General features: G+C 35.7%; 1 protein-coding gene across 9 annotated transcripts in view; it reads left to right on the top strand.

Moving 5' to 3' along the window:
* The window catches only part of ZMYND11 (zinc finger MYND-type containing 11), a 170,897-nt gene that overhangs the window by 82,231 nt on the left and 75,558 nt on the right, over positions 1 to 13,108 (top strand). The window lies entirely within an intron of this gene.

Raw genomic sequence — 13,108 nt, forward strand, 5'->3', positions numbered from 1 at the left:
CCTCCGCACGCTAGGCTGACGCTCTACCGCTGAGCCAACCGGCCAGGGCTCACCTAATTTAAAAATAACTAAAGATTTTACTTATTTTAATTAAAGTCACTGCATGAATAATAGAGGTCTCAGAGTTTTATCTCCCAGACCTCTCTTGGGGTTTTAAATGCTCTGCTTAACTTCTGAGACTCGCAGTTGCTTCTTTCAGAATTGGGAGATGCCCCTAAATTAAATTAATTATTTCTTAAGTGTTTTGTTTGGTCTTTCTAGTTTTTAATGGAAGGATTGATCTGAATGACCTAGTCAACTACTACTGGTAGCAGAACTATCTCTTTGTGTTTGTGTGTGTGTGTGTGTTATTTTAAATCTTGTTTCTTAATCTTAATATTATACTGTGAGCATTTTCTCACAGTTGTGTTTTTTGAAACACTAATTTTATTAAATGCATTGTACTGTATTCTGTTGGGTTGACATAGAACTTATTTTATATCCCTAATTTATTTTACAGTCTTCCCACACAGGGGAAGCGACCATCTGCTTCTCCACCCCTCCCCTTTCTCTTCCTCCCCCCCCCTCACTTTCCCCTTCTTGCAACCATGGCTCCATTGGTTCTAGCAAGTTGGCCTCAGGCACTAAAAAAGCAGCTCTGATTGCAGTGACCCCAGATGAGCAGAATACCACCTCCTAGTGGGCTTGTCACATGGATCCCAGTCATAACACATGTGAGAGACGCTCTCTCTGCCTCCCCTCCTCTCACTAAAATATTAAAAAATATATTTTTTTAATGTGAGTTTGTAATGTCACAAATTCCATATTTCTTACTGAATCAGATATTTTGGATTTTTTCTCTTTTTCCCATACTATTGACTCAGAATGCCCGCTGATATCAAGAGATTATATCTCTAGTCACTTAAATTATTATCTCAGATTTTATGATTCTGATGTTTTCAGTTGAGTCTTTTAAGCTCTTGGGTTTGTTTACCAGGGGCAGTTGAGAGCTGAAGGTACTAAAATTATGGGATAATACTAACTTTATCCAAGTTATCCAGAACACACTTAAGTTTGTAGTATTTCCATCACAACAAAGTCCTCTGGACTCCATGATAGTATGACACTTCTTGTTGGGACAGGAGGACAGTACAGGTGTTCATTATGGTGTTTTCTTCTCCCCCGGATATAATCATACTTACAGTGTTCTCATTGGTGTGCTACCTCCCAGAATGTTCATGGCAAACAATGTGACACACAGTTCTGAGAATGAATCATTAGAAGGGTGAAAGGTAGATAATTACTTTTAGGAAATTTCTTCTCATGAGATTTCTTGCTTTTGTATAAATATTAAATCTGCAATGGCTGTTACCATTAGCTATATATTTTTTGTCTTAGAGCATGCTGAGTTATCTCAAGGGACATCAAACAAATTATCATTTTGCAGTCTGTTGCTTGGATACACTTCAGTGCTCAGCAGCAGTAGGGAAGTAATGTCCTGGGGGAGGCATGTGGAGGGAATTACAGGAAAGAAAATGGATGGAATGGAAGAAAATTAAAAAGTTACTGGAAAAGTTCAGTGAAATAGAATATAACATTTAAATTTTAGACATTTACACATATTCATGATTTATGTTAAAAAAATTAAAATAGGTTAGATGGCCAACTGTAAATTCATCTCCAAATCCAAATTGCTGTTTTTGCCTCTTTACTTGAAGAAGATAAGTTTCTATGATGGATAAGCAATCTGTAAAAAAATGAAAAAGCTGGAATAATCTTAACCTGATTTGTTAGCATAAAAGTATTTTCACTTGAAGTAAACCTATCTGAATACTTGATGATCAAAGGAAAGGAATAACGGATTGGGAGCCTTTAGTTCTATTTAAGATACCATATACGGTAAATCACTCAGTTCTTCAGCATTTATTTATAATTAACTTAGATACACTTAGCTTGCTATGCTCAGTATTAAGGACATTACTCCAGTATTAAAGACATAACATCTAAAACACTCTGGCTCATTTCCACTTTTTAAGAAGACTGCCGTTTCATTATTCCACTCTCACTTGCTAAATATTGTTACATTTTCCGCCGCCCCCCCCCCAAGTTTTTATATATACATTTGCTCTTTCTGTCCTCCCCTTGTACAAAACTGTTGCAAAGTTGGGAACCTCCCCAGGCCTTGCAGGGCTCCCCATCCCCACGTAAACCCTCTGAAGAGGCAGGAGGGCACCTGGAGGTCTGTCAGCGCTTACCATATAGTATCCTGCCAGGTACTCTCACCAACTGCATTACATTTTGCCTTTAGAGTCTTGCATATTTGGACCTATTTCTAGATATTTTGATCCTTTATGTTCTTTTAATTCAGTTTTTGTATTATACTACATTGTTTTTAAATTGTTTATATTGTCAGCTATAATAACATGGCATATCAACTTTAATATTGCCATTTTCCTAATAGAGTACTTTATAATTTCTATTGGGCAAGGATTAGTCATTCCTCACCTTTCTTTTAAACATTTTTATGATATCTGTTCAATATTTGGATCTTTTCTAAGCTCTTAAAAGTCACATATTGAGATTTCCTGACTTCATCTCTGGGACAGAAGAACAGTGGAAAAACTGGTGAAGCCTAAATAGACTGTAGTTAAAATACTAACGTACAAGGCATACCTTGTTTTATTGCACTCCGCTTTATTATGCTTCACAGCTGTTGAGATTTTTACAAATGAAAGACAAGACCCTCCACCAGAAAAAAGATTATGATTTGTTTTATTTGTAGTAGTCTGGAACCAAATAAGCAACATCTTTAAGGTGTGCCAGTATACCAGAGTTAATTAATAAATTAAGGAAATTTGGTTTTTATTAGACTTACTGTGGTGCTCATTTTGCAATGTATATAAATATTGAATTACTATGCTGTATGCCCAAAATTAATATAGTATGTTGATTATATCTCATAATTTTTTTAATTAAGAAATTTTAATAATTGTACTATTTTATGTAAGATGTTGATATTAGGAGAAGCTGGGTAGAGATTTATATGGGAACTTGACTATTTTTGAAACCTAATACTGGGAACTTGACTTTTTGAAACCTAATACATTGCTCACAAAAATTAGGGGATATTTCAAAATGAATATGAGGCAATTAAAGCATTTGATTTATTTTTATTAAACAAGAACATCATAAAAGGAAACAAGTCAACGAAAGTTGTTTGATTATGCAAATGAGATGCAAATTCACCAACATTCTTCAAGAGGCCGGAATCAAACACATGGACAGACCTTCATGTTCTCCAGACCTGAATCCCATTGAATGTGCTTGGGATACACTGGGAAGACGTCTGGCAAACCCTCCAGTGCCTCCCACAACACTTCTTGAGCTGAAAGTTGCCCTGGAGCAAGAGTGGCAGAGGATCCCACAAGAACTGCACAATCTGATCCTGTCTATGCCCCATCACTGTCAGTGTGTTTTAGCAGTCCATACACCCTACTGAACAATGTGTGGCACAATTGTCCAGTTTGACATTCTTCTGTTCACCCCCACCATTGTCACTTGCTACTCAATCATGATAATTGAGTTTACATCTCATTTGTATAATCTAACAACTTTGACTTGACGTTTGCTTTTCTGATGTTCTTGTTTAATAAGTCAAATGCTGCTTTTTTTATTACTTCATATTCATTTTGAAATATCCCCTAATTTCTATGAGCAGTATATACTTCATATTCTGCTTCCATTGGCGGCAGCTTTCTATGTGTTCTTAACCTTTAGATGACACCTTTTAATGTATGTTAGATAACTTCCTCTTTTTCCTAGTTTTCCTAAACCCAGACTTCATTCAGAAAACAAAACCTCTTAATTAGAGCTGTTACATTCCCAGACTGTAAGTCTGAGGAAGAAGCACTTTATAGTATTGGAGTTCTCATTTTCTCTTTAGAACTAATCTCTTCATCCATACCCTTTTCTGATCATCCTTTCCCTGTAAAAAGGGCTCTCTGAGTCCATCCTGAATTTTTCCTCATGAGCATCTTTGTGTTGTTCAAGAGCAAAGATCCAGAATAAATGGCTTAGCCTACTTCAGTTCTCTTTGAACTAAAGAAGTTGAGCTGAACAAGCTATCACTAAAGAGAAAGCAAAGCTCTTCTTTTATTGTATCTTAGCTCTATGCTGTACAGATATCGTGTGCACAGTAGCTAAGAAGACCTATCTGTGGTAAAATTCAGTGGATTAAAATATAACAAGAAATAATATAATGTAATGGATTTTTTAATAGCAAACTGGGACTGAAAAGGAATTTTCTTAATAAAAGAGCTTTCGCCTGACCAGGTGGTTGCACAGTGGACAGAGCATCTGACTAGGATGCAGAGGACCCAGGTTCAAAACCCCTAAGTTGCTGGCTTGAGCATGGATGGGCTCATCTGGAGCATAGCTCACCAGCTTGACCCCAAGGTCGCTGGCTTGAGCAAGGGGTCACTTGGTCTGCTGTAGCCCCCAGTCAAGGCACATATGAGAAATCAATCACTGAACAACTAAGGTACAGTGAGGAAGAATTGATGCTTCTCATCTCTCTCATCTTCTCTCTTGATTGTCCCTATCTGTCCTTCTCTCTGCCACACACACAAAAAAAGATAGCTACCAATGTCATGTGGCAAGCATCATATATGTGATTCCTAGTTCTCAGTTTATTTGATAAAATGTATCTACCAATAATTTTTGGCAACTATTGTGTTTAATGGTTGAACTATTATAAGATTATCTTCCAAATCTGAAACGAGGATACATACCACCTAGAATATACCTAGTACTAGAAGACATCATCGGTACAGTAAGAAAAGACAAGTTCAGTAGACTCACTTAAACAATAGACCTAACTTAGACAAATTTAAAACTTACAAGAGTATAGCAAGGTTTCTGAATATATACCAGCAACCACTAAGAAAATATAAAAAATATGCAATATCTAGAAAACACGAAAATATGCAAGAATTTTATGGAGAAAAAATTACAAAATTATATATGGACAGAGAAGATATAAATGAATAGATAGACCAGCTTCATCATTGGAGAGACTTAATATTGTAATGATATCTACTCTTAAGTTAATCAAAATTTCAGCATTGTTTTTGGAGATCTTGTAAAACTGACGCTAAAATAATTATGGATGAGTAAAAGACCAAGAAGAGCCAAGATGAGTTTGTAAAGGAAGGGAACTGCCCAAGATTGGCAAGCTTATGTGGGAGAAAGGAACTTCCATACATTGCAGGAGGAATGGTAAATGGTAGCTACTTTTAAAAAGTTAAAATAGTGACTCCCCCATATTTTTATTGATTGAAAGGAAAGGAGAGTAGGGAAGGAGGAGAGGAGAGAGAAGCATCAAGTCATTGTTCCACTTAGTTGTTCCATTTAGTTGTGTACTCATTGATTACTTCTTATATGTGCCCTGACCTGGGATTGAACCTGAGACCTCAGTGCACTGGGACAATGCTTTATCTACCTGGCGAGAGCCTAAAAAGTCTTAAGCTAATAGATGCACAAAACAATTTCTTAGGGCATACTGTGAAATAAAATCTCTTCTTACCCATCTGGTAAGCTACTACTTAGGTCTCAGAAGTAACCTTTTGTCAGTTCCTGGAGTATACTTCCCAAACTCGTGTATATATAGAGATAATTATATAATGCTTTTCAGAAATTATACCATTTTATGCAGTGATATTTTTTCACTAACTTTTTTTCCAGAAAAATTGAGGTGTAATTGATAAACTTATATTAATTTCAGGTTTACAGCATGATTTGATATTTGTATATATTACAAAATGACCACCACAATAGATTTAACATTGGTCAATATACATAATTTTTTATGATGAGGAATTTTAAGATTAACTCTTAGCAATTTTAAAATATGATATATGGTGGTATTCGCTATAGTCGCTGTGCTATAATAATCCCATGACTTACTTTATAGCTGAAAGTTTGTTCCTTTTGACACCCTTCACTTGTTTCACCCCCTCCAACCTCTGGCAACCACAGTCTGTTTTCTATCTTTGAACTTCAGTTTTTCTTTCCTTTCCTCTTCCCCTATTTTTCTCCTCCCCTCCTTTCCTTCTGCCCTCCTTTTCTCTTTTTCTTCCTTCCTTTGTCTTTCCTCAAGATTACACATACATATAATTGAGAAAATATGGTATTTGTCTTTCTCTTTCTAACTTATTTCACTTATTATATAATTCACTGTAGGTCATCAATGTTGTTGGAAATGGTAAGATTTTCTTCATTATTATGGCTGAGTTATATTTATATTCCATTATTTATACACACCACATTTTCTTGATCCATTTGTCAATTAGCAGACACTTACATTGTTTTTGTATCTTCATGTTGTAAATAATGCCACAGTGAACATGGGTGGCATGTATCTTTTCAAATTAGTGTTTTCATTTTATTTTTTTCAGATAAATAACCAAAAGAGCAATTGCTGGATCAAATGGTAATTCTATTTTTGATTTTTCAAGAAACCTCCATATTGTTTTCCATAGTGGCTGCACCAGTTTACATTCACATTAATAATAATAATGCACAGGGCTTCCCTTTTCTCCACATCCTTGTCAAAGCTTATGTTCTGTCTTCTTCGCGATAGATGTTTGAACACATGTAAGGTGATATCTTACTGTGGTTTTGATGTTCATTTCCCTGATGATTAGTGATGTTGAAAATTTTTCATGTACCTATTGGTCATCTGTGTGTCATCTTTGGAAAAATATCTGTTCAGGTCTTCTGTTGAGTTATATGAATTCTTTGTATGTTTTTGTTATTAGCCCCAGTACTATGACTTTTTTAATTGTTATTTTTAAAAAAACATAATGTATCTTGGCCCTGGTGGTTGGCTCAGTGGTAGAGTGTTGGCCCTGTGTATGGAAGTCCTGGGTTTGATTTCTGGCCAGGGCACACAGGAGAAGCGCCCATCTGCTTCTCCACCTTTCCCCCTCTCCTCTCTCTCTGTCTGTCTCTTCCCTGGGTGCTGAGGATGGCTCCATGGCCTCCGCCTCAGCACTAGAATGGCTCCAGTTGCAACGGAGCAATGCCCCAGATGGGCAGAGCATCGCCCCCTGGTGGGCATGCTGGGTGGATCCCTGTCAGGTGCATTGGGCAGTCTGTCTCTCCGCCTCCCCACTTCAGAAAAATACAAACAAACAAAAAACATAATATATCTTAGAGCTTATGTCATTGTAACATCTATGACTTTGCTTCATTTCTTGAATGATTATCTAATAATCTTTGGTATGTTTATATTATAAATTAGTCTTCTAAGACTCATGTTTAGATTGTTCCTAATCTTTTCTTGCTGGCAACAATGTTAAAATGAATTTTCTTTCGAGTCCATCATTTCACGTGTATCTCAGTATATCTAGAGGATGAATATCTAGAAGTGGAATTTTGATAATACCACATTTGCCTTTACAAGAGTAGTGCTAATTTTCATCTCACCAGTGATGTATTTCCCATTGAGCCCATTCCATCAGAGCAATGTATCAGACTTTTTGTTTTTATGAGTCTGACAGATACAAAATGTTATTCTGTGGTTTTTATTAATTACAATAGTAGGAATTGTTTATATATTAGGAATATATAGTACATATATTTAAGTTAGGTCTTTTGTTACATCTGTTAAAAGTATATTTCCCAGCTTATCATTTGTATTTTTTTTTTTTTTTTTGTATCTTTCTGAAGTGAGAAGCGGGGAGGCAGAAAGACAAACTCCCGCATGCACCCAAGAGGGATCCAGCTAGCATGCCCACCGGGGGGCGATGCTCTGCCCATCTGGGCTGTTGCTCTGTTGCAACCGGAGCCATTCTAGTGCCTGAGGTGGAGGCCATGGAGCCATCTTCAGCGCCCGGGCCAACTTTTGCTCCAGTGGAGGAGCCTTGGCTGTGAGAGGGGAAGAGAGAAAGGACAAGAGAGAAAGAAGAGGGGAAAGGGTGGAGAAGCAGATGGACACTTTTCCAGTGTGCCCTGGCCGTGAATCAAACCTGGTACTTCCACATGCCAGGCCAAAGCTCTACCGCTGAGCCAACCTCCAGGGCCTCATTTGTATTTTAGTTTTGCTTATTGTAATTTTTTCCTATGTAGAAATTGCTGATTTTGTGTAAATTTTTCAATCTTATATCTCTTTGACTTTTGTTTTAAACATGCAAAACTTTTGCTCATGCAATTATTCTTTAGTCTTTTCTTTCTAATAATTTTGTGGTTGTTTTTAATATTTAAATCTGATTTGTCCAGTATTTATTTGTGGGTACAGAGTAAGGTAGAACTCCTTCTCAATTTTTTTTTTTCAAGTTAGCCCGATGTCCCAGTGCCATGAGTTGATTAATCAGCCTTTCATCTGCTACTTTGAAATGCCACCTTTCAAAATGTGTATTTGGGTATCTTTCTGAACTTCATGTTTTGTTCCATTGGTCTGCTCTCCATGCACTAGTTTCACAGTATTTTAATTACTTTAGTACTATAATGTTTTGAAATATATTACTCTTAAAGAATCTTTCTGGGAAGTTCTTACTGAATTTTCTTTTTTTTTAAATATTTTTATTTTATTTTTTTATTTATTCATTTTAGAGAGGAGAGGGAGGGAGGGAGAGAGAGAGAGAGAGAGAGGGAGAGGGAGAGGAGAGACAGAGAGAGAGAAGGGAGGAGGAGCTGGAAGCATCAACTCCCATATGTGCCTTGACCAGGCAAGCCCAGGGTTTCGAACTGGCGACCTCAGCTGAATTTTCTATAAAACTTTAGAATCAACTTGCTGACTTTGTGGTGGTATTTACTTAAGTTATCTTACAGGTAATTTGAATTTTGTTGTTTTCCATCCAAATGTACCATATGTCTTTCCATTTGTTCATCTTCTTTTGTGTCAGTAGAACTTTAGGTTTTCCTTCATACTTTCTTTATACAGACTTTGTAATATCTTCTACTTTTTTTACCAGGTGTTTTATTTTTCTTCCTACTTTTGTAAATGATTGAGATCTTGTATTATTTTGAATCTCCTAACTAGGTTTTTGGTTTGTAGAGATGAATCCTGTTAATTTTAGTATATTCATCTATACCCAAATAATTGATTAAATTATTTGATTATTTAAAATAGCACATCAGCACATTTAGGGGAGGTTTTCTTGACATGTGATCTGAAATGATCATTTTTAACTTCTTACCAACTTTTATATCCTATTTCTTTCTCTATTTCAGCAATGTTATGTTTGGCACTCTTATAAACATCTTTGAATATTCCTGGTCAGCTTTAGGAAATGTTTACTCATATCTGTTTCGTTAGGGGCTGGATGCTGAAGTTTACTAAATACTTCAACATGTATAGAAATCTTTGAGATTTCTCGCTTTTAATTTATTAATGGAGTGAATTATATTTAAGGGTATCTTAATGTTATCTATTCCTAGAAATCCTGAAACTATATACTTGGTTATGTTATACTCTTTTGCTATTTTAATATATTAACATTTATTAATTTATATTAATATTGAAATTTAGAGTTAGTATTTTTATATCAGTATTCCTAAGGAATACTAATTTTCTTTTTCTGTGCCTTTTTTTGTGGGATTTTATTACCATAATTATGCTAGATCCTTGCTTTTTTTCTTTACTGTGTATTGGAAGAGTTTAAATCATATCGGAGTTGTCTGGTCATTAAAAGTTTGATAGAGTTACCTTGTTGATAGAGTTACCTTGTGAATATGTTCCTACCTTGTGTATTTTCTGGGGAAACTCTGTGTCAACATCCTCTATTTCTTTGGAAATTGTCCTTTTTAAGTATTCTTTTTTTTCTGTGATCATTTATATTTTCCTAGAAAATCATAGTCTTTTTCTTATTTTTTATACTTAGAAATGAACATATTAGTTGCTTATGACTGTTTTAATTTCCTTTTTACATATGGTTGTACTCAGTGGTTCTGGCAAGGTAGCTCAGTTGGTTAGAGTGTTGTCCTGAAACACCAGGGTTGTGGGTTTGATCCCTGGTCAGGGCACATACAAGGATCAACCAATGAATGCATAAGTAAATTGAACAATAAATTGATGTTTCTATCTCTCACTCTAAAATCAATTAATAAAATTTTTAAAAGGCATTTCTTAGTTTGTATGTTTTTGTGCTTTATTGTTGGTTAGATTAGCTAATGATATCTCTTTTCCCTAAGAAGGAGCTCTTGGATTAATAATATTATTTCTATAATTTTTTTTAAACTAGCATTGCTTTAGCTTTGTAAAAATTTTTGTTTCTTTATTTTTTAAGTGAGAGGAGGGGAGATAGACTCCCACATGTGCCCTGACCAGGATCTACCCAGCAACCCCCATCTGTAGCCGATGCTTGAATCAACCACGCTGTTTTTAGCACCTGTTGATGTGCTGGGACCAACCAAACTATCTTCAGTGTCCAGGGTTGACACTCAAACCAGTGGAGCCGCTGGTTGTGAGTAGAAAAGAGAGGAAGAAGGGGAAGAGGGTGGGAAAGAGAAGCAGATAGTTGCTTCTCATGTGTCCCCTGACAGGTGATCCAACCCAGGACTTCTGCATGCTGGGTCAGTGTTCTATCCATTGAGCCAACTGACCAGGACCTGCTTTAGCTTTTTAATTATTGTTTCTGCAATTTTTAGAAAATCTTTTTGAGTTAATGGTTTATGCGAGTTATTTTTGTTTTTAATATCTGGTTTAATTTTATGGCAACTAGCAAATGCCTATCACTTTTGAAATCTGTTAAGGTAACTTTTTTAAAATTTTTTAAGCCTATTCATTTTAGAGAGGAGAGAGAGAGAGAGAAGGGGGGAGGAGCAGGAAGCATCATCTCCCATATGTGCCTTGACCAGGCAAGCCCAGGGTTTTGAACTGGCGACCTCAGTGTTCCAGGTTGATGCTTTATCCACTGTGCTACCACAGGCCAGGCTGTTAAGGCCATTTTCATGGCTGATTTTATGCTTGGGTTTTTTTTTGTTTTGTTTTTTATTGTTTGAGCTAGAGATAGGAAGAGAGAGATGAGAAACATCAACTCATAGTTGTGTCACTTTAGTTGTTCTTTGATTGCTTCTCATACATGTCTTGACTCGGGGTCTCCAGCTAAATCAGAGACCCCTTGCTCAAGTCAGTGACCATGGGATCATGTCAGTGAGCCCACTCTCAAGCTGGTAAGCACACACTCAAGCCAGGGACCTTGAGATTTTGAACCTGTCCTTAGTGTCCCAGGTCGACACTATCCACTGCACCACCAACTGGTCAGGCTACTCAGTTTTAATGACTGTTTTTTGGACCTGTTGATGGTAATTATTGGGTTTCAGAATAAATTCAACTAGATCTGTTTTATTAATTAATAAACTTAGAGGTCTTCTGTAGCCATAGTTAAATTTGCTCACTTAGTGTTTTTGTGGACAGAGAAGTGAATTAAAGTCTCATAATTCTGTATTCCTATCAATACTCTTATTTCTTACAGTTACTGCTTTTTAACTGCCTTTGCCCTGTTTTCCCCTTTTCAATCTTTCTGTCACTGTGTGTCTAAGACAACAATTTTTGTTTTGTGATTCAATCTGTCTTTTTAATTGTTGAGTTTAACCAATTTGTATTTCTTAAAAAGACAAATTTACTTGGTTTTGGTCCTCTCATATTATTTAATATGCTTCTTGATTTTATTGTTTTTTTTTCTTGTTTTTATTTCACTACATAATGTTTCTTATGTGTTTCTTCAGATGATTTTGAAGGTTCATATGTATTTTTGTTCTAAGGGCTTCCTTTATAAGTTTAAATAGAATATTTACTTCCTAAGATAATGTCTGTTGGCTCCTAGTGAACAGGGAGGAAATTAGTACATTTTCACTTTTACTTATCTCCCTTCCCCACATTCAAAAACTTCAGCTGTTTATTTTTGTTAGGGTTGACCTTTATTTATTAAAATGTATACATGATTTATCGCCTTAGACTATTAGTCAGCAAAGGTGACAAAATCAGTGTATGTGGACTAACTTCACCTTTATCTTCTCCCACCCCTATTGGTTATTACTGCAAGTCTGCTTTGGCAGGACCAATGTTAGGTTCACTCTAATCTACATCTCTTTCTTCTTCTCTATTTCCTTAACAGCATTGGCAGAGAAACCAGACACTTTATTATCTCCCACAAACCCAAACACAGAATGCTCACCATCAGCCCTTTGGATGGGGTTTACTACTTTGCTGAAATTTGCCCTCTTGAGTTCAGAAAGTTCTTCAATGATGAATTCTTGCATTTTCAAAATAAATTGTTTGGAATGCTGCTACTTAAATGATTGGTAAATTGATTCCAATTCTTGTCCTATTTAATTTCCATGAGGACTGTAGGCATTGGCCTCTGATCATCCTGCATGGAAATGAATCTCTGGAGAGTCTAAGGCTGGCCTGATTTGTCTCATGATAAGCTTTTATTTCTGGATATCCAACATACTATTTTATGTCTAGTAGTTTACTGGTACAGGGTTTTTTGCAGGGGAATGGAGAATGGTAAAATTCACCAGTATCTATAACATTTTGTTTCCTTAAACGAAAAGATACAAAGCAAGTATGTCAAACTATTCACATGAGTTTAGAATCATTAGTGAATATATAAAGGAATCTCCAATATTATTCTCTGTTGTCCAGAGTATGTTTGAAATACACTTTTTTTTATATTTTAAAAATGTCATGTAATTGTAAGTCAAGAAGAGCTTGTATAGTTTCGTGATTGAGTCCAAAGTATAATTTTTTGTAAAAGTTTTTTTTCTTTTTATCAATCACAACACGCATTCTTGTTTTCTTTATATGTTGAGGACCACTCATTTAAAGTCTGCAGAGTAGAATTTAATGGTATTTGTTTCAGAGACTAAAACTAAATGGGATTTTAGTGTGACTAAAATCTGTTACATGTTTTATATTTGCTGGTTTTAGTACTATTTTGAACAAATCCTCTAAAAAGTGAAATAGCATTAAGGCTGAAATACTGATAACTGAAAGAGTTAAGTATTCAGGACTCCTTCGTTCTTCCTTTTCAGCAGGGCTCTCAGAAGTACAAGTCATAATAAAAGAGAAATAAATCACCTCGTATTTTTATTCATTTTTATGTTTTAGTACTAAGGGATT

This window comes from Saccopteryx leptura, chromosome 5 (assembly GCF_036850995.1).
Source record: "Saccopteryx leptura isolate mSacLep1 chromosome 5, mSacLep1_pri_phased_curated, whole genome shotgun sequence".
NCBI classification, from domain to species: Eukaryota; Metazoa; Chordata; class Mammalia; order Chiroptera; family Emballonuridae; genus Saccopteryx; species Saccopteryx leptura.